Consider the following 8,835-nt stretch of genomic DNA (forward strand, 5'->3'; position numbering starts at 1 on the left):
CTTTAAGAAGAAAGCGACAGAAGATAACCTCAGATGGAGTTCAGGAAATACATATGAGAGGCACATTTCTAGAGTAGAAAGAAAGCAGGAGGCTTGAAACTGCTATTTGCTCATTTACAAATAAACTGTCTTTAGGCCCTGAACAAACTAAAGGAGTTGTGACCAAACTCAGGGAACTGCTACCTGGCACCTAGAACCAATAATCTAGCAAGTCCTGACTGAGGTCACAGGGTTTCTTCTCAAGCTCTGCTAGCTAAGAGTGTCCCCTCCTCCGTTTCTGGATCCCCAAATAAACCAAAGTTGTCCCTTGATACAGTGCTTCTCTAACACCTAGTAACACTGGGCACAATCTTCTTAACTGGTACTACTTTCTCTACACATAAGGCTCTCAACAATTCATCTGAAGTGCCACCTCCATTGCTCCCTATCCCTCACCTTCTTTTATTGATTTTGAAGCTGCACAAGTAAAAATTACATTCCTTTCCATACCTTGACTACCTTGCTCACTACAGTACATGTTCATCAAATTCAAAGTCAGTGTGATTTCTTCACTGTGAAATCTCTACCATCCCACCACAGGGTGCAGGATAGCACTGGAGTCAATTGTATTCATTCAACAAAAAAACAGACAAACAAACAAACAAACAAAGGGCAAAAATTGTCCTGAACCAAAGGACAGCCAAATTCTCCTACAATTCTAGGAGATCTTTTGCTTAATAATTGGCCTATGCATGGCTGGGACCTAGCTCAGTTGGTGGAGTACACGCCTAGCATATATGAAGCCCTGGGTTCAATCTCTAGCATTACATCAGTCAGCATGGTGATGCAGATCTGCAACTCAGTACTGCCCGGAGTTGGAGGAAAGAAAAGCTGAAGCTGCACAGAGACTGAGGGTAACCTAAGTTATGAATCTGTGTCTCTAACAACACCAGCAATGACAAAAACAACAACTAAAAGACACTTATTCAATAATATTTGGTGTTCAGAATTTGAGACAGGGGCAGGTAGACCTTGAGTTCTAGGCCAGTTGCTGTTATACAATGAGATCCTCTCTCGACAACTAGAAAATAGAACAATATTATATTATTATTAAATGAGATTTGGTCTATATGAACAGCATGTGCTTGTTTTTTTAATTTTTCAATTTTTAATATGATAAATTGTTTGAGTATATTCTCATATATATTAAGTCAACAATTCATATTGAGAAAAAGACAATACATAGTCACACAATATTAACTTTAAAAATTCTATTCTGAGTGCAATTTACCAGAAATGTGTTTTATTTTAAATTTCTCATCTATATTCATGAGCTTATTGGGTTGTAATTTAAATATTATCCTGTCTTCATTAAACCAGTGCTATTTTAGCTACAAAATATATTGCTAAGCTTCCTATCGTGTTTAATACTTTTAAAATAGGGTTTTAAAACTGCATTTTTATCAAAGTAGTATAAATGCAAGGACACAAATTTAAATTATAAGAAAGGACTTAAAAAAAATCCAGCCTTCTGCTTTCCCAGCCTTAATTCTGCCTTGGTTCCCAGAGGTATCTTCATCAATTTTATTTAGTTTTGTCTCAGAGTTTCTGTAAGTTTCACTCATATTTATACTAATTGTGCATCTATTAGTTCAGATGTTATTCATTGACTTGTTATATACCATTCCATGTTTATATCCCTCTATTTCCAGGCATCCTCTTCTCCTGGTGTGTGCCTATACTCACTTGGTTCCAGAGAACACATACATTTTTAAATCACTCTGTTTCTTATTTTATTAACTAGGACCAGCATCTACAGGCTCAACTCTTACACAAAGGGTATTAGAAATTTAAAGATGCAAGAACAAGAAAAAGTACAAAAGGCATTCTGTACCTTTTACCTGGGCTTATCTGTGATTGTCAGCATTTTGAGGCTTTATTTCTTATTGGGGGATCCACATATTTCATACATATACCCTTGTACTACTGAGTGAATAGAGTGTAATTTGTTCACACTCACTCCTCTGTTCTTCTTATTCATCTTTCCTACTACAAATTTACCTTACCTTCCAGATAGATATTCTGTAGAACCCTTTGTAGTTTCATGTCTTCCAAGACTCAACATATCAGAGAAAGTACATGACTCTTGTCTTTGTTGATCTGGCTTATTTAAATTAAGACAATAGTCTCTATTCACAATGGCCATGTGTAAAATCAACCCAATGAACATCAAAAGATGAATGGATAAAGAAAATGGAGCATTCTGGTGAGGATGTGGAGCATCGGGAACACTCTTCTCTTGCTGTGGGAGTGCAAACTTGTACAACCACTCTAGAAATCAATTTGGAGATTTCTCAGAAAACTGGAAATAGTTCTACCTGAAGACCCAGCTACCATACTTCTGGACATATATCCAGAAGATTCTCCACCTTGCCACTAGGACACATGTTTCATTAAATTCACAGCAGCTTTACTTGTAATAGCCAGAAGCTGGAAGTAACTCAGATATCCCTTAACCAAAGGATGGATAAAGAAAATGTGGTGTGTTTATACAAAGGGATACTATTCTCTGTTAAAACAAGGACAATATGGATTTTGTAAGCAAATGGATGAAACTAGAAAGTATCATCCTGAGTGAGGTAGCTCAGACCCAAAAGACATGCGTAGTATAAGAGAATATTAGCCTGAAAGTACAAGATACACAGGATATACTCCACAGTCCCAAAGAACCTAAATAAAAAGGAAATCTCAAGCAAGGTTGCTTGAATATCACTTTAACAGGAAAATAAAACAGTCATAGGAGCAAATGTAGGGAGGGAACTTGGCAGAAGAAGGGATGGGGATCAGATAAATGGGGAGAGAAAGAAGAGAGGGCCAGAGGGCCAGGAGAATGAATGGAAATCTGCAGCTGACAGGGAAGGAGGCTAGGGGATATCTCTAGGACATGCCAGAGACCTGGGATGGGGGAGGAGTCAATGGATGGCTCCCAGGAGTCAATGCAGGTGACCTTAGCTGAGACTTCTAGCAGAAGGAATATGGAACCTGATTAGGTCACATCTCCTATATCCAGGCATTACCCCTAGTATAGGTTATAAGAACACCAACCTATCCACAAAACTTTTGACACAGAAATTTTCCTGTCTACAAGAAATGTAGGAAAAGGATATAGCAGAGATTGAGAGAATGGATAACTAATAATTGGCCAAACTTGAGACTCATCCCATGAGCAAGCACCAATCCCTGATACTGTTAAAGGAACTCCATTATGCTTACAGACGACAGCCTAGCATAACTGTCCTCTGAGAGGCTCCATCAAATAGTTTAATGAAACAGATGCAGAAATCCACTGTCAAACATTGGACAGAGTTCGAGGACTCTTGTGGAACAGTTGGGGAAGAATTGAGGGCCCTAAAAGGGATACAAACTTCACAGGAAGACCTATAGAGTCAACTAACCTGGACCTTTTGGGGCTCTCAGAGTCTGAGCCTCAACCAAAGGGCATCCACAGGATGGAGGCTCCCAACACATAAGTAACAGGTACACAGATCAGTCTTCATTTAGGTCTCCAATCAAATGAAGTAGGGACTGACTGTCTCTAAAGTTGTTGAATGTCTGGGGAAACCATTCCTCTAACTAGGCTGTCTTGTTTGGCCTCAGTGAGAGACGATGCACTTAACTCTGCAAAGACTTGATGTGCCAGGGCAGAGGGATACATGAGGAGATACCCTCTCAGAGGAGAAGAGGAAGGGGTATGAGAGAGAAGGCATGGAGGAAGGACTGAGTGAGGGGTTACTGGGAGGGGACAGCAATCAGGATGTAAATGGAATAAATAAATGAATAAGAAAGAAAGAAAGAAAGAAAGAAAGAAAGAAAGAAAGAAAGAAAGAAAAAAAGGAAGAAAGAAAGAAAGAAAGAAAGAAAGAAAGAAAGAAAGAAAGAAAGAAGAAAGATGCAGTATACATACATAGTAGAGCTTTACTCAGCCAAAAACAAGGATGTAGTTATAGCGTTAACAGAAACATGGATGGAACTGGCTTTGCTATTTCTTCTCCCTCAGTTAGGCAGCATGCATTGACTTTTTCCTATCCTCTCTACATTCTAATATCCACCTATCATTAATTTTATTTGTATTGTTGATGCAAAAACCATAGATCTCATCTTAAAGAGAATAAGAGGCAGTTTATTCTGGTCCTATTCTGCATGGCCATGACCTGAGAACACAGATTTAAGTTCCATGTTCCAACATAGAAGCAATTTCATGAAGTTTTTATAATTTACAGAGCAAAGAAATTTATAAAGTAAGGCAGGATTAAATACATCAGTGGTTGTAGGAGTGATATTTAGAAAATGGTACCTGGTCCGGCTTGTTCCCCGGGCAACTGCCATGTTCCCGTTGCTCCTCAGATCAGACCAGGACTCCATCTAGCTAGATGCATAGGCCCTGGCACCCATGAGATGCCAGCATAGGGAATGGCTCTGCCAATCCACCACGCTGCATCCACAAAGCTTGGCTGAACCCCAGACAATATCTGCCATCCTCAGTACCCAGTAGAAATGAGACTCTTAATGCTTAATGATTATCTAAAGGATCTATATATTTAGAAATGCTCAATCAACAAGATGCCCACACAATTGGAGTTGTTACCCAATATCTAACCTTTTGACAGAAGTTGCTACCCTGGACAGCTTTCGACCCATCCGTGGTTCTCCATGGCTGCTAGCCTCCTCCTTCTCTTCCTCTCTTTCTCCCCTCCTGTTCCTCTCTTCTTCTCCCAGCTCCACCTCCTCTTCTACTGCCTAATCACTCAGCTCCACTGCAAATACAATGTAGCAGAATGAATATCCTGCTACAAGTGGTTACATCAGAGAGGGGGGCTCCAGTGAGATGGAAAGAGCTTTTCTATAGGCACACAATGCTATCTGATGACACTGTTAGCTTTTCCAGTGGTGGAATCTAGTAGTCTGTTAAGTTAATAGTTTAAAAATTGAAAAAAAATTAGTCACTGTCCTAGTTAGAATTATCACTATGTGATGAAATATCATGACCAAAATGCAAGGTGGGGATGAAAGGGTTTAGTCAGCTTATACTTCCACATCGCCGTTCACCAAAGGCTGTCAGAACAGGCACTCAAGCAGGTCAGAGATCTGGAGGAAGAAGCTAATGTAAAGGTCATGTTACTGACTTGCTCATCACAGCTTGTTCAGCCTTTCTTCTTAAAGAATCCAGGACCATTAGGCCAGGTATAGCATCACTCAAAATAGGTTGGGTCTTCCTCACCAATCACTAGGTAGCCTTGGCAGACAATACCATCTTAGATAAGGACAAGTCAATCATAGGCAGAATCATAGTGATCTGTCCCCTGAACCTTCACCCAGCCAATACCCTGTTCTGACAGATATCTGTATTCCCCCTGAACATCCATGCTCCAGTGTCATCCCCTTCCCCACGTTCTACCTTTCTGTGTTTTTGACCCCTGTGTGAATGAATTATGTTTTGAAAAAATAAATAAATTATAAAAAAAGAAAATGCCTAAAACTTGGATTTTATATAGGCATTTTGTCAATTCATGTTCCCTCTTTTCAGAGGACTCTGGTATGTGTCATGTTGACATAAAACTAGCCAGGACAGTTACATCTGTTCTAGAACTAGCTTAAGATTAGGTAATCAGTTACTAGACTAGCAACATTCTGATACCCCACACTAATACAGCTCTAAGTAGTCAATTTGCCTCTAGGGACACAGCTTCTTTCCAGGACTTCTTGTTCCCAGTATCTTTCTGCTGGTCATACATAGAGAAATTGAGATAGTAAGAACCAGGGGACATGAGTGACAGCAAGGAAATGGTATTTTCCAGATACAGTGGGACAGCTACACATGTGGAATCAGGATTTACATGTGACAGCATGTGAAGACCTATGCAAATTTAAAATAGGTGAAATCTCACCACAGGGGGGAGGCACAAAGTCTCACCTATAGCCAAGGAAATATTGACATTTTTTTCTGCTTCTGAAAGAGGGATAATTAGTATTCTTTAGGTGTGTAGCTCCTACTTGGTTGACCAAGCTCAAGTGAAAGGCCACACATCCAAGTGTATATGGACACTTACTTTAAAAGAAAAAAACATATAAAAAACTAAAACAAACAATATAGTTAGTAATTTTTCTGGTCTAGTAGTGGGAGAGGTAGATTAAATGAAGAGGAGTTGGGTAGATTGTAAGAGCCAGTAGACCAGGAAGTCATCTGTGAAACTGTCTCTAGAAACAGCTGCTTAAATTGGAAGTGAACAATGACAATATCAATAGCCATGCTAAGGTGGAAGGGGATAATCTCCAAGAACTACAAACAACTAAGCACTAGATTTTCTCAGGTGAGAACTCCTGGTTGGTTATCCAATATAATTACTCAGTCTTGAAACCATATATATATATATATATATATATATATATATATATATATGCATCAAAAATTATCTCATTAGGCTGTATCTATCTATTTGGGCATCTCTCTATATGTAACAATAATAATCAAAGACAAGGAAGTCATGAATTTGAAAGGAGAGAGTATGTAATACAATGGTGGGAAGATAGGAGAGGAATAGTTATAATTTAAGTAAAAAGATATTAAGTAAATTAAATAAACAAGAAATTAGGATTCAAACTGGGGTGAGTGGAGGAAGTGGATTGATTCACAAGGAGGGTAAATACGATGAAAAGTTGAACCCATATTATATGAAATTCTCAAACCCTCAATGAGAAAATAGTCTATTAGTTTATGCAAATCAGCAGTGCATAGCTACTTTTTTCTTCATTTTGACTTTAAAGAAAACATTCTGAATTAATATGACTTACTCTATCATTTTATAAGCCAAATCTCTTTATGGCATATTTGTCTTGCTGCTTCATGATTGTTTCTATTTTAATCTTCTACAGACAAGAAGTATTTAAATCCTTTCCATGTTCCTGCTTACTTAGGTATGGGTGCCTTTCTGTACTGTCATATTATCACTTACTCGTTTTGCTATGTAAACATTATTTCAGCACATGCGTGTAGAAAACTAATACTGTTTATTTTTCACAAAACACGGATTTCTCAGTGATTATACATGATGCAATGTTTACTTACTTTCTGTATAGTTACTAATTAAAACCTAAATTACCCATGCTCTTTCAATTTTCTTTCAGAGGATTCGGAGCAATGAAGCTTCCTATGAACTTCAGTGGAGAGCCTGTTCTGAGTCTACTGTCTTGTTCATTCTGTATTGGTCTTTCTCTACATCTACGCATCTCCTCCACAGTGTGAGGTGCTCCCACTTTCTCTGAAACTCATGCCTTCAGTTTTCTCTTTTCTTAATCTAAGGTTCACATAGATCAATAACTTTCTGACACTTTACGAAGGAGGTAAAAAATTAAAAACAAACAAAAACAATCAATCAATCAAACAAAGAAATCTTTAACTTTACATTTGTAACAACAACAAAATACCTAAATTAAAACAGGTACAAGAATAAGAAATGTCCAAAAGATAGTTGTATATCCTCTGTCTATATTTATTATTAGCTTTGGCTATTTAAACATGTCTTGTGTATGTGTGTGTGTTTGTAAGTGTGCACGTATATATTTCTGTATACTTGATATATATTTGTATATTTTTATATGTGACCAAAAGTTATAAACACTTTAGATTTTTACCTGTACAATTCTTTAGGGTTTTTGCCCTTCCCAATATTTTATAAAAATGTAAAATCCTTAACAATATATACTATAGTTATAATTTTGATAAATTTATTTGTGATACTTTACTTTGATGAATCTACCATTCATATTCCTGTTCAATAGTATTTTCTTCATCCAGTGTAGAGATTTTTGGATAAATTGTTTTCTAGAATGGCTTCTTGTCTTTTTCTTTCCTATTTCCAAAAATTATTGTTCTTTCTTTCCTTATCATTTTTTTCTTTTAGTTAGTGTTTTAATCATTCTTTTTTCCCCTAGCATCTTACTTGTCTCAAACACCTACTGACTACATAGATTATCTATTTGGGCTTTAAGAATAAAGCAACAGACAAGAGGTTTCCTGGGAGCTAATGTACTAGGAGGGTTGTCAATGACAGTTACTCCTTTCAGGTAGATAGACAAGACCTGGATGATTTCCAGGTACTACAACAAGGGGCATCAAAACCTTTCCATCAACCCTATTTCCCCCAGGCAATACTCATGGCCATACCAGCTCTCCTCCCCATCTGGATACATACACAGTGTATGTGAGTTTTCTTCCAAAAACTTCATTTTTAGATTAATTTCTGTCTCTTCTGTGTCTCGAATTGATGGGACAGGTGTTGTAATGAAATGTTCTTGTCCTTTGGCCTTCTACTGAGTCATACTGTAAATAGGTTCATATAGATCCATCGTTCTACCACCTGGAGCCCTCTAATGCCCTTACTAACTTCGAGGATATGCTTATTGAGTTGTTTGAATAGATGTTCCACTTTTGCCAACTCCTCCAGTTAGTGTACTAACTTGCCACACTGGTCTGCTTACACTGTAACTCTTTCTTCAACAAATACCTTCTGTGAAGATCTGGGTCATTTCCCTTTCACTTTCCTATTATTTAATGCCTGCTTTACATTTGCCATCTCTTTGTTCCTTTAACTAATTTAACCTCAAGATCAAGAATAGCATCTTTATTGTTGGCTAGACCTATAGTCTTATTTTGGGGGAATTCTTTGGTAGTATTTATAATTCTACTTTGCTTATTTTAATATTTTATTTTTATTTTACTCTTTAGTTAAATATATTTTACTTATTTTTTCTTTGAAATTTCCTGGATGTGTACCATGCATTTGATCATAACCACCTACC

Source organism: Grammomys surdaster, unplaced genomic scaffold (assembly GCF_004785775.1).
Source record: "Grammomys surdaster isolate TR1022 unplaced genomic scaffold, NIH_TR_1.0 126113, whole genome shotgun sequence".
NCBI lineage: Eukaryota > Metazoa > Chordata > Mammalia > Rodentia > Muridae > Grammomys > Grammomys surdaster.